Source organism: Eriocheir sinensis, chromosome 1 (assembly GCF_024679095.1).
Source record: "Eriocheir sinensis breed Jianghai 21 chromosome 1, ASM2467909v1, whole genome shotgun sequence".
NCBI classification, from domain to species: Eukaryota; Metazoa; Arthropoda; class Malacostraca; order Decapoda; family Varunidae; genus Eriocheir; species Eriocheir sinensis.
In genome coordinates, this window is record NC_066509.1 from 29,838,056 (window position 1) to 29,859,865 (window position 21,810).

A 21,810-nucleotide genomic window follows, 5' to 3' on the forward strand; every position below is an offset into this window, starting at 1 on the left:
AGTTCACCTTTCTCGTCAACGGCCACACCACGTTGAAAAAACCGCTTCTCGTCCGATCAGCGAAGTTAAGCGACGTTGGGTCTGGATAGTACTTGGATGGGTGACCGCCTGGGAACACCAGATGCTGTTGGCATCCCTCTTTTTATTTAATTTCTCTTAACTTTTCACTTTGCGGTCCTGGTGACTCTTTTCTTTTCATATAGCTTTCTGCCTTTCGTTATGTTTTCTATTTTTTTTCTTTTCCATTTAATTTTTAGCCTTTCGTTTTGCACCCCTCTCCTTTTCTTTTCCTTTAACTTTTAGCCTTTGTTTTGCATTCCTCTTTTCTTTTCATCTAGGTCTTAGCCTTTCGCTTTGCATCCCTGTTTTCGTTTTATTTAGCTTTTGGACTTTCGTTTTGCACCATTTCTTTTCATTAAGCATTTAGTTTTCCGTCCTTTTTTTTTTCTTTCCTTTAGCTGAGCCTGTCGTTTTGAAAATTTTGACGCTGGTTACGTAACTTTCTTTCTTTATTAATTAATTAATTAGTTTATTTATTTTACGCTGGCATGTGTTTACCTGTGTTACCTGGCTCAAACATAAGGAGCAATTAACAAACCTTCACTACTTCACCCGGTCCAAGCGCTGGTGTTTGTTTACCTGTGTCACCTGGCTCAAACATCAGGACCAACAACAAACCTTCACTACTTCGCCCGGTCCAAGCGCTGGCATGTGATTACCTGTGTTACCTGCCTCAAAGATGAAAGCCAGTTCACCTTTCTCGTCAACAGCCACACCACGTTGAAAACACCGCTTCTCGTCCGATCAGCGAAGTTAAGCGACGTTGGGTCTGGATAGTACTTGGATGGGTGACCGCCTGGGAACACCAGATGCTGTTGGCATCCCTCTTTTTATTAATTTCTCTTAACTTTTCACTTTGCGGTCCTGGTGACTCTTTTCTTTTCATATAGCTTTCTGCCTTTCGTTATGTTTTCAATTTTTTCTTTTCCATTTAATTTTTAGCCTTTCGTTTTGCACCTCTCCTTTTCTTTTCCTTTCAGCTTTTAGCCTTTGTTTTGCATTCCTCTTTCTTTTCTTCTAGGTCTTAGCCTTTCGCTTTGCTTCCCTGTTTTCGTTTTATTTAGCTTTTGGACTTTCGTTTTGCACCATTTCTTTTCATTAAGCATTTCGTTTTCCGTCCTTTTTTTTTCTTTCCTTTAGCTGAGCCTGTCGTTTTGAAAATTTTGACGCTGGTTACGTAACTTTCTTTATTTAATTAATTAATTAGTTTATTTATTTTACGCTGGCATGTGTTTACCTGTGTTACCTGGCTCAAACATAAGGAGCAAATTAACAAACCTTCACTACTTCACCCGGTCAAGCGCTGGTGTTTGTTTACCTGTGTCGCCTGGCTCAAACATCAGGACCAACTTAACAAACCTTCCCTACTTCGCCCGGTCCAAGCGCTGGCATGTGATTACCTGTGTTACCTGCCTCAAAGATGAAAGCCAGTTCACCTTTCTCGTCAACGGCCACACCACGTTGAAAACACCGCTTCTCGTCCGATCAGCGAAGTTAAGCGACGTTGGGTCTGGATAGTACTTGGATGGGTGACCGCCTGGGAACACCAGATGCTGTTGGCATCCCTCTTTTTATTTAATTTCTCTTAACTTTTCACTTTGCGGTCCTGTTGACTCTTTTCTTTTCATATAGCTTTCTGCCTTTCGTTATGTTTTCAATTTTTTCTTTTCCATTTAATTTTAGCCTTTCGTTTTGCACCCTCTCCTTTTCTTTTCCTTTAGCTTTTAGCCTTTGTTTTGCATTCCTCTTTTCTTTTCATCTAGGTCTTAGCCTTTCGCTTTGCATCCCTGTTTTCGTTTATTTAGCTTTTGGACTTTCGTTTTGCACCATTTCTTTTCATTAAGCATTTCGTTTTCCGTCCTTTTTTTTTCTTTCCCTTTAGCTGAGCCTGTCGTTTTGGCAATTTTGACGCTGGTTACGTAACTTTCTTTCTTTATTAATTAATTAATTAGTTTATTTATTTTTACCTCACCTGTGTCCCAGCGCTGGCATGTGTTTACCTGTGTTACCTGGCTCAAACATAAGGAGCAAATTAACAAACCTTCACTACTTCACCCGGTCCAAGCGCTGGTGTTTGTTTACCTGTGTCGCCTGGCTCAAACATCAGGACCAACTTAACAAACCTTCCCTACTTCGCCCGGTCCAAGCGCTGGCATGTGATTACCTGTGTTACCTGCCTCAAAGATGAAAGCCAGTTCACCTTTCTCGTCAACGGCCACACCACGTTGAAAACACCGCTTCTCGTCCGATCAGCGAAGTTAAGCGACGTTGGGTCTGGATAGTACTTGGATGGGTGACCGCCTGGGAACACCAGATGCTGTTGGCATCCCTCTTTTTATTTAATTTCTCTTAACTTTTCACTTTGCGGTCCTGGTGACTCTTTTCTTTTCATATAGCTTTCTGCCTTTCGTTATGTTTTCAATTTTTCTTTTCCATTTAATTTTTAGCCTTTCGTTTTGCACCCCTCTCCTTTTCTTTTCCTTTAACTTTTAGCCTTTGTTTTGCATTCCTCTTTTCTTTTCATCTAGGTCTTAGCCTTTCGCTTTGCATCCCTGTTTTCGTTTTATTTAGCTTTTGGACTTTCGTTTTGCACCATTTCTTTTCATTAAGCATTTCGTTTTCCGTCCCTTTCTTTTTTCTTTCCATTTAGCTGAGCCTGTCGTTTTGAAAATTTTGACGCTGGTTACGTAACTTTCTTTCTTTATTAATTAATTAATTAGTTTATTTATTTTTACGCTGGCATGTGTTTACCTGTGTTACCTGGCTCAAACATAAGGAGCAAATTAACAAACCTTCACTACTTCACCCGGTCCAAGCGCTGGTGTTTGTTTACCTGTGTCGCCTGGCTCAAACATCAGGACCAACTTAACAAACCTTCCCTACTTCGCCCGGTCCAAGCGCTGGCATGTGATTACCTGTGTTACCTGCCTCAAAGATGAAAGCCAGTTCACCTTTCTCGTCAACGGCCACACCACGTTGAAAACACCGCTTCTCGTCCGATCAGCGAAGTTAAGCGACGTTGGGTCTGGATAGTACTTGGATGGGTGACCGCCTGGGAACACCAGATGCTGTTGGCATCCCTCTTTTTATTTAATTTCTCTTAACTTTTCACTTTGCGGTCCTGGTGACTCTTTTCTTTTCATATAGCTTTCTGCCTTTCGTTATGTTTTCAATTTTTTTTCTTTTCCATTTAATTTTTAGCCTTTCGTTTTGCACCCCTCTCCTTTTCTTTTCCTTTAGCTTTTAGCCTTTGTTTTGCATTCCTCTTTTCTTTTCTTCTAGGTCTTAGCCTTTCGCTTTGCTTCCCTGTTTTCGTTTTATTTAGCTTTTGGACTTTCGTTTTGCACCATTTCTTTTCATTAAGCATTTCGTTTTCCGTCCCTTTCTTTTTTCTTTCCCTTTAGCTGAGCCTGTCGTTTTGAAAATTTTGACGCTGGTTACGTAACTTTCTTTCTTTATTAATTAATTAATTAGTTTATTTATTTTTACCTCACCTGTGTCCCAGCGCTGGCATGTGTTTACCTGTGTTACCTGGCTCAAACATAAGGAGCAAATTAACAAACCTTCACTACTTCACCCGGTCCAAGCGCTGGTGTTTGTTTACCTGTGTCGCCTGGCTCAAACATCAGGACCAACAACAAACCTTCCCTACTTCGCCCGGTCCAAGCGCTGGCATGTGATTACCTGTGTTACCTGCCTCAAAGATGAAAGCCAGTTCACCTTTCTCGTCAACGGCCACACCACGTTGAAAACACCGCTTCTCGTCCGATCAGCGAAGTTAAGCGACGTTGGGTCTGGATAGTACTTGGATGGGTGACCGCCTGGGAACACCAGATGCTGTTGGCATCCCTCTTTTTATTTAATTTCTCTTAACTTTTCACTTTGCGGTCCTGGTGACTCTTTTCTTTTCATATAGCTTTCTGCCTTTCGTTATGTTTTCAATTTTTTTTCTTTTCCATTTAATTTTTAGCCTTTCGTTTTGCACCCCTCTCCTTTTCTTTTCCTTCAGCTTTTAGCCTTTGTTTTGCATTCCTCTTTTCTTTTCATCTAGGTCTTAGCCTTTCGCTTTGCATCCCTGTTTTCGTTTATTTAGCTTTTGGACTTTCGTTTTGCACCATTTCTTTTCATTAAGCATTTCGTTTTCCGTCCCTTTCTTTTTCTTTCCCTTTAGCTGAGCCTGTCGTTTTGAAAATTTTGACGCTGGTTACGTAACTTTCTTTTTCTTTATTAATTAATTAGTTTATTTATTTTACGCTGGCATGTGTTTACCTGTGTTACCTGGCTCAAACATAAGGCAAATTAACAAACCTTCACTACTTCACCCGGTCCAAGCGCTGGTGTTTGTTTACCTGTGTCGCCTGGCTCAAACATCAGGACCAACTTAACAAACCTTCCCTACTTCGCCCGGTCCAAGCGCTGGCATGTGATTACCTGTGTTACCTGCCTCAAAGATGAAAGCCAGTTCACCTTTCTCGTCAACGGCCACACCACGTTGAAAACACCGCTTCTCGTCCGATCAGCGAAGTTAAGCGACGTTGGGTCTGGATAGTACTTGGATGGGTGACCGCCTGGGAACACCAGATGCTGTTGGCATCCCTCTTTTTATTTAATTTCTCTTAACTTTTCACTTTGCGGTCCTGGTGACTCTTTTCTTTTCATATAGCTTTCTGCCTTTCGTTATGTTTTCTATTTTTTTTCTTTTCCATTTAATTTTTAGCCTTTCGTTTTGCACCCCTCTCCTTTTCTTTTCCTTCAGCTTTTAGCCTTTGTTTTGCATTCCTCTTTTCTTTTCATCTAGGTCTTAGCCTTTCGCTTTGCATCCCTGTTTTCGTTTTATTTAGCTTTTGGACTTTCGTTTTGCACCATTTCTTTTCATTAAGCATTTCGTTTTCCGTCCATTTCTTTATACTTTCCATTTAGCTGAGCCTGTCGTTTTGAAAATTTTGACGCTGGTTACGTAACTTTCTTTCTTTATTAATTAATTAATTAGTTTATTTATTTTTACGCTGGCATGTGTTTACCTGTGTTACCTGGCTCAAACATAAGGAGCAAATTAACAAACCTTCACTACTTCACCCGGTCCAAGCGCTGGTGTTTGTTTACCTGTGTCGCCTGGCTCAAACATCAGGACCAACTTAACAAACCTTCCCTACTTCGCCCGGTCCAAGCGCTGGCATGTGATTACCTGTGTTACCTGCCTCAAAGATGAAAGCCAGTTCACCTTTCTCGTCAACGGCCACACCACGTTGAAAACACCGCTTCTCGTCCGATCAGCGAAGTTAAGCGACGTTGGGTCTGGATAGTACTTGGATGGGTGACCGCCTGGGAACACCAGATGCTGTTGGCATCCCTCTTTTTATTTAATTTCTCTTAACTTTTCACTCTGCGGTCCTGGTGACTCTTTTCTTTTCATATAGCTTTCTGCCTTTCGTTATGTTTTCAATTTTTTTTCTTTTCCATTTAATTTTTAGCCTTTCGTTTTGCACCCCTCTCCTTTTCTTTTCCTTTAGCTTTTAGCCTTTGTTTTGCATTCCTCTTTTCTTTTCTTCTAGGTCTTAGCCTTTCGCTTTGCATCCCTGTTTTCGTTTTATTTAGCTTTTGGACTTTCGTTTTGCACCATTTCTTTTCATTAAGCATTTCGTTTTCCGTCCCTTTCTTTTTTCTTTCCCTTTAGCTGAGCCTGTCGTTTTGAAAATTTTGACGCTGGTTACGTAACTTTCTTTCTTTATTAATTAATTAATTAGTTTATTTATTTTTACGCTGGCATGTGTTTACCTGTGTTACCTGGCTCAAACATAAGGAGCAAATTAACAAACCTTCACTACTTCACCCGGTCCAAGCGCTGGTGTTTGTTTACCTGTGTCGCCTGGCTCAAACATCAGGACCAACTTAACAAACCTTCCCTACTTCGCCCGGTCCAAGCGCTGGCATGTGATTACCTGTGTTACCTGCCTCAAAGATGAAAGCCAGTTCACCTTTCTCGTCAACGGCCACACCACGTTGAAAACACCGCTTCTCGTCCGATCAGCGAAGTTAAGCGACGTTGGGTCTGGATAGTACTTGGATGGGTGACCGCCTGGGAACACCAGATGCTGTTGGCATCCCTCTTTTTATTTAATTTCTCTTAACTTTTCACTTTGCGGTCCTGGTGACTCTTTTCTTTTCATATAGCTTTCTGCCTTTCGTTATGTTTTCAATTTTTTTTCTTTTCCATTTAATTTTTAGCCTTTCGTTTTGCACCCCTCTCCTTTTCTTTTCCTTTAGCTTTTAGCCTTTGTTTTGCATTCCTCTTTTCTTTTCTTCTAGGTCTTAGCCTTTCGCTTTGCTTCCCTGTTTTCGTTTTATTTAGCTTTTGGACTTTCGTTTTGCACCATTTCTTTTCATTAAGCATTTCGTTTTCCGTCCCTTTCTTTTTTCTTTCCCTTTAGCTGAGCCTGTCGTTTTGAAAATTTTGACGCTGGTTACGTAACTTTCTTTCTTTATTAATTAATTAATTAGTTTATTTATTTTTACCTCACCGGGGTCCCAGCGCTGGCATGTGTTTACCTGTGTTACCTGGCTCAAACATAAGGAGCAAATTAACAAACCTTCACTACTTCACCCGGTCCAAGCGCTGGTGTTTGTTTACCTGTGTCGCCTGGCTCAAACATCAGGACCAACTTAACAAACCTTCCCTACTTCGCCCGGTCCAAGCGCTGGCATGTGATTACCTGTGTTACCTGCCTCAAAGATGAAAGCCAGTTCACCTTTCTCGTCAACGGCCACACCACGTTGAAAACACCGCTTCTCGTCCGATCAGCGAAGTTAAGCGACGTTGGGTCTGGATAGTACTTGGATGGGTGACCGCCTGGGAACACCAGATGCTGTTGGCATCCCTCTTTTTATTTAATTTCTCTTAACTTTTCACTTTGCGGTCCTGGTGACTCTTTTCTTTTCATATAGCTTTCTGCCTTTCGTTATGTTTTCTATTTTTTTTCTTTTCCATTTAATTTTTAGCCTTTCGTTTTGCACCCCTCTCCTTTTCTTTTCCTTCAGCTTTTAGCCTTTGTTTTGCATTCCTCTTTTCTTTTCATCTAGGTCTTAGCCTTTCGCTTTGCATCCCTGTTTTCGTTTTATTTAGCTTTTGGACTTTCGTTTTGCACCATTTCTTTTCATTAAGCATTTCGTTTTCCGTCCCTTTCTTTTTTCTTTCCCTTTAGCTGAGCCTGTCGTTTTGAAAATTTTGACGCTGGTTACGTAACTTTCTTTCTTTATTAATTAATTAATTAGTTTATTTATTTTTACGCTGGCATGTGTTTACCTGTGTTACCTGGCTCAAACATAAGGAGCAAATTAACAAACCTTCACTACTTCACCCGGTCCAAGCGCTGGTGTTTGTTTACCTGTGTCGCCTGGCTCAAACATCAGGACCAACTTAACAAACCTTCCCTACTTCGCCCGGTCCAAGCGCTGGCATGTGATTACCTGTGTTACCTGCCTCAAAGATGAAAGCCAGTTCACCTTTCTCGTCAACGGCCACACCACGTTGAAAACACCGCTTCTCGTCCGATCAGCGAAGTTAAGCGACGTTGGGTCTGGATAGTACTTGGATGGGTGACCGCCTGGGAACACCAGATGCTGTTGGCATCCCTCTTTTTATTTAATTTCTCTTAACTTTTCACTTTGCGGTCCTGGTGACTCTTTTCTTTTCATATATCTTTCTGCCTTTCGTTATGTTTTCTATTTTTTTTCTTTTCCATTTAATTTTTAGCCTTTCGTTTTGCACCCCTCTCCTTTTCTTTTCCTTTAGCTTTTAGCCTTTGTTTTGCATTCCTCTTTTCTTTTCATCTAGGTCTTAGCCTTTCGCTTTGCATCCCTGTTTTCGTTTTATTTAGCTTTTGGACTTTCGTTTTGCACCATTTCTTTTCATTAAGCATTTCGTTTTCCGTCCCTTTCTTTTTTCTTTCCATTTAGCTGAGCCTGTCGTATTGAAAATTTTGACGCTGGTTACGTAACTTTCTTTCTTTATTAATTAATTAATTAGTTTATTTATTTTTACCTCACCGGGGTCCCCGCGCTGGCATGTGTTTACCTGTGTTACCTGGCTCAAACATAAGGAGCAAATTAACAAACCTTCACTACTTCACCCGGTCCAAGCGCTGGTGTTTGTTTACCTGTGTCGCCTGGCTCAAACATCAGGACCAACTTAACAAACCTTCCCTACTTCGCCCGGTCCAAGCGCTGGCATGTGATTACCTGTGTTACCTGCCTCAAAGATGAAAGCCAGTTCACCTTTCTCGTCAACGGCCACACCACGTTGAAAACACCGCTTCTCGTCCGATCAGCGAAGTTAAGCGACGTTGGGTCTGGATAGTACTTGGATGGGTGACCGCCTGGGAACACCAGATGCTGTTGGCATCCCTCTTTTTATTTAATTTCTCTTAACTTTTCACTTTGCGGTCCTGGTGACTCTTTTCTTTTCATATAGCTTTCTGCCTTTCGTTATGTTTTCAATTTTTTTTCTTTTCCATTTAATTTTTAGCCTTTCGTTTTGCACCCCTCTCCTTTTCTTTTCCTTTAGCTTTTAGCCTTTGTTTTGCATTCCTCTTTTCTTTTCTTCTAGGTCTTAGCCTTTCGCTTTGCTTCCCTGTTTTCGTTTTATTTAGCTTTTGGACTTTCGTTTTGCACCATTTCTTTTCATTAAGCATTTCGTTTTCCGTCCCTTTCTTTTTTCTTTCCATTTAGCTGAGCCTGTCGTTTTGAAAATTTTGACGTTGGTTACGTAACTTTCTTTCTTTATTAATTAATTAATTAGTTTATTTATTTTTACCTCACCTGTGTCCCAGCGCTGGCATGTGTTTACCTGTGTTACCTGGCTCAAACATAAGGAGCAAATTAACAAACCTTCACTACTTCACCCGGTCCAAGCGCTGGTGTTTGTTTACCTGTGTCGCCTGGCTCAAACATCAGGACCAACTTAACAAACCTTCCCTACTTCGCCCGGTCCAAGCGCTGGCATGTGATTACCTGTGTTACCTGCCTCAAAGATGAAAGCCAGTTCACCTTTCTCGTCAACGGCCACACCACGTTGAAAACACCGCTTCTCGTCCGATCAGCGAAGTTAAGCGACGTTGGGTCTGGATAGTACTTGGATGGGTGACCGCCTGGGAACACCAGATGCTGTTGGCATCCCTCTTTTTATTTAATTTCTCTTAACTTTTCACTTTGCGGTCCTGGTGACTCTTTTCTTTTCATATAGCTTTCTGCCTTTCGTTATGTTTTCAATTTTTTTTCTTTTCCATTTAATTTTTAGCCTTTCGTTTTGCACCCCTCTCCTTTTCTTTTCCTTCAGCTTTTAGCCTTTGTTTTGCATTCCTCTTTTCTTTTCATCTAGGTCTTAGCCTTTCGCTTTGCATCCCTGTTTTCGTTTTATTTAGCTTTTGGACTTTCGTTTTGCACCATTTCTTTTCATTAAGCATTTCGTTTTCCGTCCCTTTCTTTTTTCTTTCCCTTTAGCTGAGCCTGTCGTTTTGAAAATTTTGACGCTGGTTACGTAACTTTCTTTCTTTATTAATTAATTAATTAGTTTATTTATTTTTACGCTGGCATGTGTTTACCTGTGTTACCTGGCTCAAACATAAGGAGCAAATTAACAAACCTTCACTACTTCACCCGGTCCAAGCGCTGGTGTTTGTTTACCTGTGTCGCCTGGCTCAAACATCAGGACCAACAACAAACCTTCCCTACTTCGCCCGGTCCAAGCGCTGGCATGTGATTACCTGTGTTACCTGCCTCAAAGATGAAAGCCAGTTCACCTTTCTCGTCAACAGCCACCACGTTGAAAACACCGCTTCTCGTCCGATCAGCGAAGTTAAGCGACGTTGGGTCTGGATAGTACTTGGATGGGTGACCGCCTGGGAACACCAGATGCTGTTGGCATCCCTCTTTTTATTTAATTTCTCTTAACTTTTCACTTTGCGGTCCTGGTGACTCTTTTCTTTTCATATAGCTTTCTGCCTTTCGTTATGTTTTCTATTTTTTTTCTTTTCCATTTAATTTTTAGCCTTTCGTTTTGCACCCCTCTCCTTTTCTTTTCCTTCAGCTTTTAGCCTTTGTTTTGCATTCCTCTTTTCTTTTCATCTAGGTCTTAGCCTTTCGCTTTGCATCCCTGTTTTCGTTTTATTTAGCTTTTGGACTTTCGTTTTGCACCATTTCTTTTCATTAAGCATTTCGTTTTCCGTCCCTTTCTTTTTTCTTTCCATTTAGCTGAGCCTGTCGTTTTGAAAATTTTGACGCTGGTTACGTAACTTTCTTTCTTTATTAATTAATTAATTAGTTTATTTATTTTTACCTCACCGGGGTCCCAGCGCTGGCATGTGTTTACCTGTGTTACCTGGCTCAAACATAAGGAGCAAATTAACAAACCTTCACTACTTCACCCGGTCCAAGCGCTGGTGTTTGTTTACCTGTGTCGCCTGGCTCAAACATCAGGACCAACTTAACAAACCTTCCTACTTCGCCCGGTCCAAGCGCTGGCATGTGATTACCTGTGTTACCTGCCTCAAAGATGAAAGCCAGTTCACCTTTCTCGTCAACGGCCACACCACGTTGAAAACACCGCTTCTCGTCCGATCAGCGAAGTTAAGCGACGTTGGGTCTGGATAGTACTTGGATGGGTGACCGCCTGGGAACACCAGATGCTGTTGGCATCCCTCTTTTTATTTAATTTCTCTTAACTTTTCACTTTGCGGTCCTGTTGACTCTTTTCTTTTCATATAGCTTTCTGCCTTTCGTTATGTTTTCAATTTTTTTTCTTTTCCATTTAATTTTTAGCCTTTCGTTTTGCACCCCTCTCCTTTTCTTTTCCTTTAGCTTTTAGCCTTTGTTTTGCATTCCTCTTTTCTTTTCTTCTAGGTCTTAGCCTTTCGCTTTGCTTCCCTGTTTTCGTTTTATTTAGCTTTTGGACTTTCGTTTTGCACCATTTCTTTTCATTAAGCATTTCGTTTTCCGTCCCTTTCTTTTTTCTTTCCCTTTAGCTGAGCCTGTCGTTTTGAAAATTTTGACGCTGGTTACGTAACTTTCTTTCTTTATTAATTAATTAATTAGTTTATTTATTTTTACCTCACCGGGGTCCCAGCGCTGGCATGTGTTTACCTGTGTTACCTGGCTCAAACATAAGGAGCAAATTAACAAACCTTCACTACTTCACCCGGTCCAAGCGCTGGTGTTTGTTTACCTGTGTCGCCTGGCTCAAACATCAGGACCAACTTAACAAACCTTCCCTACTTCGCCCGGTCCAAGCGCTGGCATGTGATTACCTGTGTTACCTGCCTCAAAGATGAAAGCCAGTTCACCTTTCTCGTCAACGGCCACACCACGTTGAAAACACCGCTTCTCGTCCGATCAGCGAAGTTAAGCGACGTTGGGTCTGGATAGTACTTGGATGGGTGACCGCCTGGGAACACCAGATGCTGTTGGCATCCCTCTTTTTTATTTCTCTTAACTTTTCACTTTGCGGTCCTGGTGACTCTTTTCTTTTCATATAGCTTTCTGCCTTTCGTTATGTTTTCAATTTTTTTTCTTTTCCATTTAATTTTTAGCCTTTCGTTTTGCACCCCTCTCCTTTTCTTTTCCTTCAGCTTTTAGCCTTTGTTTTGCATTCCTCTTTTCTTTTCATCTAGGTCTTAGCCTTTCGCTTTGCATCCCTGTTTTCGTTTTATTTAGCTTTTGGACTTTCGTTTTGCACCATTTCTTTTCATTAAGCATTTCGTTTTCCGTCCCTTTCTTTTTTCTTTCCCTTTAGCTGAGCCTGTCGTTTTGAAAATTTTGACGCTGGTTACGTAACTTTCTTTCTTTATTAATTAATTAATTAGTTTATTTATTTTTACCTCACCGGGGTCCCAGCGCTGGCATGTGTTTACCTGTGTTACCTGGCTCAAACATAAGGAGCAAATTAACAAACCTTCACTACTTCACCCGGTCCAAGCGCTGTTTGTTTACCTGTGTCGCCTGGCTCAAACATCAGGACCAACTTAACAAACCTTCCCTACTTCGCCCGGTCCAAGCGCTGGCATGTGATTACCTGTGTTACCTGCCTCAAAGATGAAAGCCAGTTCACCTTTCTCGTCAACGGCCACACCACGTTGAAAACACCGCTTCTCGTCCGATCAGCGAAGTTAAGCGACGTTGGGTCTGGATAGTACTTGGATGGGTGACCGCCTGGGAACACCAGATGCTGTTGGCATCCCTCTTTTTATTTAATTTCTCTTAACTTTTCACTTTGCGGTCCTGGTGACTCTTTTCTTTTCATATAGCTTTCTGCCTTTCGTTATGTTTTCAATTTTTTTTCTTTTCCATTTAATTTTTAGCCTTTCGTTTTGCACCCCTCTCCTTTTCTTTTCCTTCAGCTTTTAGCCTTTGTTTTGCATTCCTCTTTTCTTTTCATCTAGGTCTTAGCCTTTCGCTTTGCATCCCTGTTTTCGTTTTATTTAGCTTTTGGACTTTCGTTTTGCACCATTTCTTTTCATTAAGCATTTCGTTTTCCGTCCCTTTCTTTTTTCTTTCCTTTAGCTGAGCCTGTCGTTTTGAAAATTTTGACGCTGGTTACGTAACTTTCTTTCTTTATTAATTAATTAATTAGTTTATTTATTTTTACGCTGGCATGTGTTTACCTGTGTTACCTGGCTCAAACATAAGGAGCAAATTAACAAACCTTCACTACTTCACCCGGTCCAAGCGCTGGTGTTTGTTTACCTGTGTCGCCTGGCTCAAACATCAGGACCAACTTAACAAACCTTCCCTACTTCGCCCGGTCCAAGCGCTGGCATGTGATTACCTGTGTTACCTGCCTCAAAGATGAAAGCCAGTTCACCTTTCTCGTCAACGGCCACACCACGTTGAAAACACCGCTTCTCGTCCGATCAGCGAAGTTAAGCGACGTTGGGTCTGGATAGTACTTGGATGGGTGACCGCCTGGGAACACCAGATGCTGTTGGCATCCCTCTTTTTATTTAATTTCTCTTAACTTTTCACTTTGCGGTCCTGGTGACTCTTTTCTTTTCATATAGCTTTCTGCCTTTCGTTATGTTTTCAATTTTTTTTCTTTTCCATTTAATTTTTAGCCTTTCGTTTTGCACCCTCTCCTTTTCTTTTCCATCTTTTAGCCTTTGTTTTGCATTCCTCTTTTCTTTTCATCTAGGTCTTAGCCTTTCGCTTTGCATCCCTGTTTTCGTTTTATTTAGCTTTTGGACTTTCGTTTTGCACCATTTCTTTTCATTAAGCATTTCGTTTTCCGTCCCTTTCTTTTTTCTTTCCCTTTAGCTGAGCCTGTCGTTTTGAAAATTTTGACGCTGGTTACGTAACTTTCTTTCTTTATTAATTAATTAATTAGTTTATTTATTTTTACGCTGGCATGTGTTTACCTGTGTTACCTGGCTCAAACATAAGGAGCAAATTAACAAACCTTCACTACTTCACCCGGTCCAAGCGCTGGTGTTTGTTTACCTGTGTCGCCTGGCTCAAACATCAGGACCAACTTAACAAACCTTCCCTACTTCGCCCGGTCAAGCGCTGGCATGTGATTACCTGTGTTACCTGCCTCAAAGATGAAAGCCAGTTCACCTTTCTCGTCAACGGCCACACCACGTTGAAAACACCGCTTCTCGTCCGATCAGCGAAGTTAAGCGACGTTGGGTCTGGATAGTACTTGGATGGGTGACCGCCTGGGAACACCAGATGCTGTTGGCATCCCTCTTTTTATTTAATTTCTCTTAACTTTTCACTTTGCGGTCCTGGTGACTCTTTTCTTTTCATATAGCTTTCTGCCGTTCGTGATGTTTTCAATTTTGTTTCTTTTCACTTTAATTTTTAGCCTTTCGTTTTGCCCCTCTCCTTTTCTTTTCCTTCAGCTTTTAGCCTTTGTTTTGCATTCCTCTTTTCTTTTCATCTAGGTCTTAGCCTTTCGCTTTGCATCCCTGTTTTCGTTTTATTTAGCTTTTGGACTTTCGTTTTGCACCATTTCTTTTCATTAAGCATTTCGTTTTCCGTCCCTTTCTTTTTTCTTTCCCTTTAGCTGAGCCTGTCGTTTTGAAAATTTTGACGCTGGTTACGTAACTTTCTTTCTTTATTAATTAATTAATTAGTTTATTTATTTTACGCTGGCATGTGTTTACCTGTGTTACCTGGCTCAAACATAGGAGAAAATTAACAAACCTTCACTACTTCACCCGGTCCAAGCGCTGGTGTTTGTTTACCTGTGTCGCCTGGCTCAAACATCAGGACCAACTTAACAAACCTTCCCTACTTCGCCCGGTCCAAGCGCTGGCATGTGATTACCTGTGTTACCTGCCTCAAAGATGAAAGCCAGTTCACCTTTCTCGTCAACGGCCACACCACGTTGAAAACACCGCTTCTCGTCCGATCAGCGAAGTTAAGCGACGTTGGGTCTGGATAGTACTTGGATGGGTGACCGCCTGGGAACACCAGATGCTGTTGGCATCCCTCTTTTTATTTAATTTCTCTTAACTTTTCACTCTGCGGTCCTGGTGACTCTTTTCTTTTCATATAGCTTTCTGCCTTTCGTTATGTTTTCAATTTTTTTTCTTTTCCATTTAATTTTTAGCCTTTCGTTTTGCACCCCTCTCCTTTTCTTTTCCTTTAGCTTTTAGCCTTTGTTTTGCATTCCTCTTTTCTTTTCTTCTAGGTCTTAGCCTTTCGCTTTGCATCCCTGTTTTCGTTTTATTTAGCTTTTGGACTTTCGTTTTGCACCATTTCTTTTCATTAAGCATTTCGTTTTCCGTCCCTTTCTTTTTTCTTTCCATTTAGCTGAGCCTGTCGTTTTGAAAATTTTGACGCTGGTTACGTAACTTTCTTTCTTTATTAATTAATTAATTAGTTTATTTATTTTTACGCTGGCATGTGTTTACCTGTGTTACCTGGCTCAAACATAAAGCAAATTAACAAACCTTCACTACTTCACCCGGTCCAAGCGCTGGTGTTTGTTTACCTGTGTCGCCTGGCTCAAACATCAGGACCAACTTAACAAACCTTCCCTACTTCGCCCGGTCCAAGCGCTGGCATGTGATTACCTGTGTTACCTGCCTCAAAGATGAAAGCCAGTTCACCTTTCTCGTCAACGGCCACACCACGTTGAAAACACCGCTTCTCGTCCGATCAGCGAAGTTAAGCGACGTTGGGTCTGGATAGTACTTGGATGGGTGACCGCCTGGGAACACCAGATGCTGTTGGCATCCCTCTTTTTATTTAATTTCTCTTAACTTTTCACTCTGCGGTCCTGGTGACTCTTTTCTTTTCATATAGCTTTCTGCCTTTCGTTATGTTTTAAATTTTTTTTCTTTTCCATTTAATTTTTAGCCTTTCGTTTTGCACCCCTCTCCTTTTCTTTTCCTTTAGCTTTTAGCCTTTGTTTTGCATTCCTCTTTTCTTTTCTTCTAGGTCTTAGCCTTTCGCTTTGCATCCCTGTTTTCGTTTTATTTAGCTTTTGGACTTTCGTTTTGCACCATTTCTTTTCATTAAGCATTTCGTTTTCCGTCCCTTTCTTTTTTCTTTCCCTTTAGCTGAGCCTGTCGTTTTGAAAATTTTGACGCTGGTTACGTAACTTTCTTTCTTTATTAATTAATTAATTAGTTTATTTATTTTTACCTCACCGGGGTCCCAGCGCTGGCATGTGTTTACCTGTGTTACCTGGCTCAAACATAAGGAGCAAATTAACAAACCTTCACTACTTCGCCCGGTCCATGCGCTGGCATGTGATTACCTGTGTTACCTGCCTCAAAGATGAAAGCCAGTTCACTTTTCTCGTCAACGGCCACACCACGTTGAAAACACCGCTTCTCGTCCGATCAGCGAAGTTAAGCGACGTTGCGTCTGGATAGTACTTGGATGGGTGACCGCCTGGGAACACCAGATGCTGTTGGCATCCCTCTTTTTATTTAATTTCTCTTAACTTTTCACTCTGCGGTCCTGGTGACTCTTTTCTTTTCATATAGCTTTCTGCCTTTCGTTATGTTTTCAATTTTTTTTCTTTTCCATTTAATTTTTAGCCTTTCGTTTTGCACCCCTCTCCTTTTCTTTTCCTTTAGCTTTTAGCCTTTGTTTTGCATTCCTCTTTTCTTTTCTTCTAGGTCTTAGCCTTTCGCTTTGCATCCCTGTTTTCGTTTTATTTAGCTTTTGGACTTTCGTTTTGCACCATTTCTTTTCATTAAGCATTTCGTTTTCCGTCCCTTTATTTTTTTCCTCCATTTAGCTGAGCCTGTCGTTTTGAAAATTTTGACGCTGGTTACGTAACTTTCTTTCTTTATTAATTAATTAATTAGTTAATTTATTTTACGCTGGCATGTGTTTACCTGTGTTACCTGGCTCAAACATAAGGAGAAAATTAACAAACCTTCACTACTTCACCCGGTCCAAGCGCTGGTGTTTGTTTACCTGTGTCGCCTGGCTCAAACATCAGGACCAACAACAAACCTTCCCTACTTCGCCCGGTCCAAGCGCTGGCATGTGATTACCTGTGTTACCTGCCTCAAAGATGAAAGCCAGTTCACCTTTCTCGTCAACGGCCACACCACGTTGAAAACACCGCTTCTCGTCCGATCAGCGAAGTTAAGCGACGTTGGGTCTGGATAGTACTTGGATGGGTGACCGCCTGGGAACACCAGATGCTGTTGGCATCCCTCTTTTTATTTAATTTCTCTTAACTTTTCACTTTGCGGTCCTGGTGACTCTTTTCTTTTCATATAGCTTTCTGCCTTTCGTTATGTTTTCAATTTTTTTTCTTTTCCATTTAATTTTTAGCCTTTCGTTTTGCACCCCTCTCCTTTTCTTTTCCTTCAGCTTTTAGCCTTTGTTTTGCATTCCTCTTTTCTTTTCATCTAGGTCTTAGCCTTTCGCTTTGCATCCCTGTTTTCGTTTTATTTAGCTTTTGGACTTTCGTTTTGCACCATTTCTTTTCATTAAGCATTTCGTTTTCCGTCCCTTTCTTTTTTCTTTCCCTTTAGCTGAGCCTGTCGTTTTGAAAATTTTGACGCTGGTTACGTAACTTTCTTTCTTTATTAATTAATTAATTAGTTTATTTATTTTTACCTCACCGGGGTCCCAGCGCTGGCATGTGTTTACCTGTGTTACCTGGCTCAAACATAAGGAGCAAATTAACAAACCTTCACTACTTCGCCCGGTCCATGCGCTGGCATGTGATTACCTGTGTTACCTGCCTCAAAGATGAAAGCCAGTTCACTTTTCTCGTCTACGGCCACACCACGTTGAAAACACCGCTTCTCGTCCGATCAGGAAAGTTAAGCGACGTTGGGTCTGGATAGTACTTGGATGGGTGACCGCCTGGGAACATCAGATGGTGTTGGCATCCATCTTTTTATTTAATTTCTCTTAACTTTTCACTTTGCGGTCTTGGTGACTCTTTTCTTTTCATATAGCTTTCGTCCTTTCGTTATGTTTTCAATTTTTTTCCTCCCACATTTACTCCTTATCTTTCTTTTACTTTTCTCCTTTCCTCTCTTCTTGTCCACATCCCTTACTTTCCTCCCTTTCTTTCCTCTCTCCTTCTCATCATACCTGCCCCTCATATTCTCCCCTTCTTCCCTCTCCCCTTTCCCTTCTACCTACCACTCACTCCCTTCCCCTCCTCTTTCCCTCATATCTACCCCTCTGTTCCTCCCCTTTTTTTCTCTCTTCTTTCCCTCATACCCGTTCCTCTTTTCCTCCCCTTCTCACCCCTCCCCTTCTCTCCGCTACCCTTCCTCTTTAACCTACCCTCTCTTTCCCTCTTCTTTCCTCGCCCAGTCTTCACGTCCTCCCTTTCCTTCCCTTCTTTCCCCTCTCCATTCCCCACCCACCTCCCTCCTTCCCTCCCATCACTTCCTCCTTGGCTTGATGGGAACATAGATTCCTGGAGACCGTGAAGGGGCAGCCGCTGCGTTATTTAGTTCGGAGGGAAAAGAGGGGAGACTTTTTCCTCGTGTTTTTTTTTACGTCCTAGTATTTTACCGCCGCGTGGATTTATTTTATTCTTTTATTTTATTTTAGAAATGTGTAGGGATCGGGGGCAGTGGGGTTCCGGAGTTGTGGGGTGTTTGTTTGTGTGGTGTTTGTTTGTGTGTGTGTGTGTGTGTGTGTGTGTGTGTGTGTGTGTGTGTGTGTGTGTGTCTGTCTGTCTGTCTGTCTGTCTGTCTGTCTGTCTGTCTGTCTGTCTGTCTGTCTGTCTGTCTGTCTGTCTGTCTGTCTGTGTGTGTGTGTGTGTGTGTGTGTGTGTGTGTGTGTGTGTGTGTGTGTGTGTTTCGTTATTTTATTTATCTATTTATTTATATTTTGGTGGGAAGAAAGCTGTGGAAGAGTGAAAAGAGATGGAGATTGAGGGTGGTGAATGATTATGATTCATGAGGAGGAGGAGGAGGAGGAGGAGGAGGAGGAGGAGGACGAAGAAGGAGAGGAGGAGACAGAAGGAGAGGAGTTGGTGGAAGAACAGTGGGAAAGAAGAAAAAGAAGAAGAAAAAGAAAATTAAACAGGCTTAGAATAAAGAGGAGATATAAAGAACACCACAAACTAAAGATGAAAAGCGGAGGCCAAGAAGATAGACACACGATGATAAATAATAGATGAGCGTGAAGGAAGATGAACATAAACAACGGATTACGCGAGAGGCTTAACGAATCTCGCTCTCTCTCTCTCTCTCTCTCTCTCTCTCTCTCTCTCTCTCTCTCTCTCTCTCTCTCTCTCTCTCTCTCTCTCTCTCTCTCTCTCTCTCTCTCTCTCTCTCTCTCTCTCTCTCTCTCTCTCTCTCTCTCTCTCTCTCTTTTCTTATTCAAGGGTATAGCACGAAGAGGAAGTGGGTTAGTGGTGAGGTACAGGTGGGGAATAGGAAAGACAGTCGAAGTGTACAGTTGTATGGTGTAGGTTCGTTAGTTGTTCTGGTGTAGTTATTGTTTATCGGGCACCTTATTTGTATACACCGGCGTGCTGGGAGTGTGTGTGTTTGAATTGTTTGTGTGTAGAGAGCTAAGCTAAGCTATGGCGTCACTTGTGTGACGTGATGTGGAGGTGGTTGTTCTCGTAGTGACTTAAAGCTGCGCGGTAACCAGGGATGGACCAAGATCGTGCTACCGTCAAGCTCCTTGACGTGGGTGTAGTTCACGACATCTTGCTGGTCGAGTTTTTCCCATAGTCTGCCGGCGGCCTCCCGTAGCCTTGTGCTGACTAGTTGTACTCCGAGTGTGCGGTGTTGCGCTGCTATGTTTTCCGTGTACGGGTATTTCTGTCCGGTGGCAAATCTCAGCGCTTTGTCCTGCAGCCTCAGAAGCTGCAACATCATGGGAAGCCATGTGTGTCGGGGTGGGTGAGTAGTCTAGTATAGGAAGTATCTTAGTCTTTACTAGATATAGTTTGAGCCGCTCTGTGAAGTGCCAGAATCTGTTTAAAGATGTGAGGGCTGTTTTAACTTTCATTGTTTTGTCGTTGACATGTTTAACGATCAGGACGGTGGATGTCACTGTGTGGCCTAATATCTGACATTGTTTTTGGTGGGAGATGGTGTTGCCTTGTATTTGTATGTCATTTATTTTTTTATGTAGCTGATCTAGGAAGCTATATAACAGTTTTTCCGTTAGCTCTGGCAGTCCCAGTTAAAGTATTTTGTATTGCAGGCCCTAAAGCCAGACTTTATCAAACGCCTTGCTGATAATAATAATGATAATAGTGCAGTTTTTTCCTTGTCCTTTAGTGAGTGTTACTTTATCGCTGGCGATGGAGATAGCTGACGTAGTGCTCCTCCCTGCCCTGAAGCCATACTGGGACGGGTTATAAAGGCTATTTTCCTCCAGGTGACATCTGAGTCGTAGGTTGATTATTCTTTCGAAGATTTTTCCACACACACACACACACACACACACACACACACACACACACACACACACACACACACACACACACACACACACACACACACACACACACATTATTATTATTATTATTTTATTGACCACAACAGAATCATAAAATTACAAAACAAAGTCATAAAATTACAAAACTTGACATATTATAGATACAAATGAGCAATGACGCTGTCGGTCCATTACAAAATAGCAGAAACTAAAATAAGAACTAAAATAAAATCTAAAAGAATACAAGAATACAGTAGTGCAATAATACAATACAATACACCACGATAAAAGATTACAAAAATGCAATACCATAGTAAAATACAATACAATACACTACGATAAAAGAATACGAAAGCAATATAGTAGTATAATACAAAACAATACACTACGATAAAATAATACAAAAAACAATACAGTAGTAAAAAAAAAAGAACAGTTCGATAGTAAAATACAATACAATACACTACGATAAAAGAATACGAAATTACAATTCAAAAGTAAAATGCGATACAAAAAATAGAACAACATTTGACTAAAAACAATAATTGAGTGCAAAATGATGGATATGTCTAATACTCAATCTTTGTAAATTTCTAAAACCTGCCAGATGATATTGCATACAAGGTTGTTACCGTGATTTGCCGAGAACATGTCATTAATAGATGACAAGCCATATGTATCTCGTATGTGCTGCGTCAAAGGGCAGCTCTCGATCACATGCACCTCGGTCTGTACGCCACCACGAACACACAGCCTCTCTGCCAGTGGGAGGTGGCCTAACCCCCTCCTACTCCACCTGCCAACCTCCACTGCCAGAGTGCGCCGACACACGAAACCGAGTAAATGCTGCCCTGTGAATTTCACTTATATTATGTTTAGTTACATATATAGAATGTACTTCCAGACTGGGGTTCATTATGGTCCTATATGTTATTCTCCTTGATGATATGGAATTAAGTACATTATTTTTTAATTCATCCCACCCTATTTGGATGTCATCAGGGTTCTCTTGTAGCAAGGCTGTCACGTGTAGCCTCGTATTCATTCTAGTACTGAGTACGGTTTTAACTGCAAAGACAAATGGGTCATCGTTCATCGCCTCCCTTTCTTCCCATTTACTTTGAAAAAAGTCCCTTTGCCTTTTCTTAACAAGAGCTCTTAATGGAGGACATCCCGACTCTAAGTAACAAATGTCATTGCAAGTGCTTCCCCTGACATCAAGGAGGCTCTTCAAAGCCCGGTGGTACAGTTTACTGACATGGCTTAAATCCGCATTTAACCAGGACTCGCAACCGTATAGTAATGATGACATGAGGCATGCGTTAAATACACGCTTTTTTACTAAAAAGGGTATATCGTTATTTTTCTTCATAAATATAATAAACTTATTAATATCTTTCATTTTTCTCTCTGCATGTGCCTTATCAGCGGAGGCAACTGATCCATCAGGTGTAAATGGGGATCCCAGGTACACGTACATATCGTACCATTCCACTATCAGGTCATCCGCGATTATTGACTCCCTGTCCGCTGCCGTACCACTCACCACGAAGAATTTAGTTGTTGCTAAGTTCACTCCCACGCTATATGCATCACAATACTGTTTCATTAAAGAAAGTTTCTCTGTCATTCTGGCTCGAGTTGTGGAAAGTAAAACTGTGTCGTCCATCAACATGAGGAGATGGAGCCACTTTAAAAAGCCGTCATCCGGACAGTTTTCTTTAATTAGTTTAATTAAGTCATTCACGTATAGTATAAACAATAGGCAACTAGTAGGTGAGCCCTGCCTCACACCGACGGCCACCGTGAACACAGCGGTACCCGCCACACTCTGTGTCACCTGGTACATGCCCGACACGGCAC

The 21,810-nt window shown here is 41.5% G+C and overlaps 23 non-coding genes and 1 pseudogene across 23 annotated transcripts; all 24 read left to right on the top strand.

The window, feature by feature from the left end:
* Window positions 1–14: 14 nt before the first annotated feature.
* LOC126997352 (5S ribosomal RNA) lies at window positions 15–133 on the top strand. The gene has a single exon (XR_007752050.1). It is a non-coding gene; the product is annotated as a 5S ribosomal RNA (ribosomal RNA).
* Window positions 134–762: 629 nt separating this feature from the next.
* On the top strand, window positions 763–881 carry LOC126997244 (5S ribosomal RNA). The gene has a single exon (XR_007751959.1). It is a non-coding gene; the product is annotated as a 5S ribosomal RNA (ribosomal RNA).
* Window positions 882–1,503: 622 nt separating this feature from the next.
* LOC126997719 (5S ribosomal RNA) lies at window positions 1,504–1,622 on the top strand. Its single transcript, XR_007752349.1, has one exon. It is a non-coding gene; the product is annotated as a 5S ribosomal RNA (ribosomal RNA).
* A 645-nt stretch (window positions 1,623–2,267) lies between these two features.
* LOC126997721 (5S ribosomal RNA) lies at window positions 2,268–2,386 on the top strand. Its single transcript, XR_007752354.1, has one exon. It is a non-coding gene; the product is annotated as a 5S ribosomal RNA (ribosomal RNA).
* A 632-nt stretch (window positions 2,387–3,018) lies between these two features.
* Window positions 3,019–3,137, top strand: LOC126997726 (5S ribosomal RNA). Its single transcript, XR_007752362.1, has one exon. It is a non-coding gene; the product is annotated as a 5S ribosomal RNA (ribosomal RNA).
* A 650-nt stretch (window positions 3,138–3,787) lies between these two features.
* LOC126997733 (5S ribosomal RNA) lies at window positions 3,788–3,906 on the top strand. The gene has a single exon (XR_007752367.1). It is a non-coding gene; the product is annotated as a 5S ribosomal RNA (ribosomal RNA).
* Window positions 3,907–4,534: 628 nt separating this feature from the next.
* LOC126997742 (5S ribosomal RNA) lies at window positions 4,535–4,653 on the top strand. Its single transcript, XR_007752372.1, has one exon. It is a non-coding gene; the product is annotated as a 5S ribosomal RNA (ribosomal RNA).
* A 635-nt stretch (window positions 4,654–5,288) lies between these two features.
* On the top strand, window positions 5,289–5,407 carry LOC126997750 (5S ribosomal RNA). Its single transcript, XR_007752375.1, has one exon. It is a non-coding gene; the product is annotated as a 5S ribosomal RNA (ribosomal RNA).
* A 635-nt stretch (window positions 5,408–6,042) lies between these two features.
* LOC126997757 (5S ribosomal RNA) lies at window positions 6,043–6,161 on the top strand. The gene has a single exon (XR_007752376.1). It is a non-coding gene; the product is annotated as a 5S ribosomal RNA (ribosomal RNA).
* Window positions 6,162–6,813: 652 nt separating this feature from the next.
* LOC126997762 (5S ribosomal RNA) lies at window positions 6,814–6,932 on the top strand. The gene has a single exon (XR_007752379.1). It is a non-coding gene; the product is annotated as a 5S ribosomal RNA (ribosomal RNA).
* Window positions 6,933–7,567: 635 nt separating this feature from the next.
* On the top strand, window positions 7,568–7,686 carry LOC126997772 (5S ribosomal RNA). The gene has a single exon (XR_007752380.1). It is a non-coding gene; the product is annotated as a 5S ribosomal RNA (ribosomal RNA).
* A 652-nt stretch (window positions 7,687–8,338) lies between these two features.
* LOC126997783 (5S ribosomal RNA) lies at window positions 8,339–8,457 on the top strand. The gene has a single exon (XR_007752381.1). It is a non-coding gene; the product is annotated as a 5S ribosomal RNA (ribosomal RNA).
* A 652-nt stretch (window positions 8,458–9,109) lies between these two features.
* LOC126997798 (5S ribosomal RNA) lies at window positions 9,110–9,228 on the top strand. Its single transcript, XR_007752384.1, has one exon. It is a non-coding gene; the product is annotated as a 5S ribosomal RNA (ribosomal RNA).
* Window positions 9,229–9,861: 633 nt separating this feature from the next.
* LOC126997386 (5S ribosomal RNA) lies at window positions 9,862–9,978 on the top strand. The gene has a single exon (XR_007752081.1). It is a non-coding gene; the product is annotated as a 5S ribosomal RNA (ribosomal RNA).
* Window positions 9,979–10,629: 651 nt separating this feature from the next.
* Window positions 10,630–10,748, top strand: LOC126997804 (5S ribosomal RNA). Its single transcript, XR_007752385.1, has one exon. It is a non-coding gene; the product is annotated as a 5S ribosomal RNA (ribosomal RNA).
* A 652-nt stretch (window positions 10,749–11,400) lies between these two features.
* Window positions 11,401–11,519, top strand: LOC126997809 (5S ribosomal RNA). The gene has a single exon (XR_007752386.1). It is a non-coding gene; the product is annotated as a 5S ribosomal RNA (ribosomal RNA).
* A 645-nt stretch (window positions 11,520–12,164) lies between these two features.
* On the top strand, window positions 12,165–12,283 carry LOC126997817 (5S ribosomal RNA). Its single transcript, XR_007752387.1, has one exon. It is a non-coding gene; the product is annotated as a 5S ribosomal RNA (ribosomal RNA).
* A 634-nt stretch (window positions 12,284–12,917) lies between these two features.
* Window positions 12,918–13,036, top strand: LOC126997826 (5S ribosomal RNA). Its single transcript, XR_007752391.1, has one exon. It is a non-coding gene; the product is annotated as a 5S ribosomal RNA (ribosomal RNA).
* Window positions 13,037–13,666: 630 nt separating this feature from the next.
* LOC126996920 (5S ribosomal RNA) lies at window positions 13,667–13,785 on the top strand. The gene has a single exon (XR_007751749.1). It is a non-coding gene; the product is annotated as a 5S ribosomal RNA (ribosomal RNA).
* Window positions 13,786–14,416: 631 nt separating this feature from the next.
* LOC126996926 (5S ribosomal RNA) lies at window positions 14,417–14,535 on the top strand. The gene has a single exon (XR_007751751.1). It is a non-coding gene; the product is annotated as a 5S ribosomal RNA (ribosomal RNA).
* Window positions 14,536–15,168: 633 nt separating this feature from the next.
* LOC126996930 (5S ribosomal RNA) lies at window positions 15,169–15,287 on the top strand. The gene has a single exon (XR_007751755.1). It is a non-coding gene; the product is annotated as a 5S ribosomal RNA (ribosomal RNA).
* A 570-nt stretch (window positions 15,288–15,857) lies between these two features.
* LOC126997397 (5S ribosomal RNA) lies at window positions 15,858–15,976 on the top strand. The gene has a single exon (XR_007752089.1). It is a non-coding gene; the product is annotated as a 5S ribosomal RNA (ribosomal RNA).
* Window positions 15,977–16,608: 632 nt separating this feature from the next.
* On the top strand, window positions 16,609–16,727 carry LOC126996935 (5S ribosomal RNA). Its single transcript, XR_007751759.1, has one exon. It is a non-coding gene; the product is annotated as a 5S ribosomal RNA (ribosomal RNA).
* A 570-nt stretch (window positions 16,728–17,297) lies between these two features.
* On the top strand, window positions 17,298–17,416 carry LOC126997531 (5S ribosomal RNA; annotated as a pseudogene).
* Window positions 17,417–21,810: the final 4,394 nt, after the last annotated feature.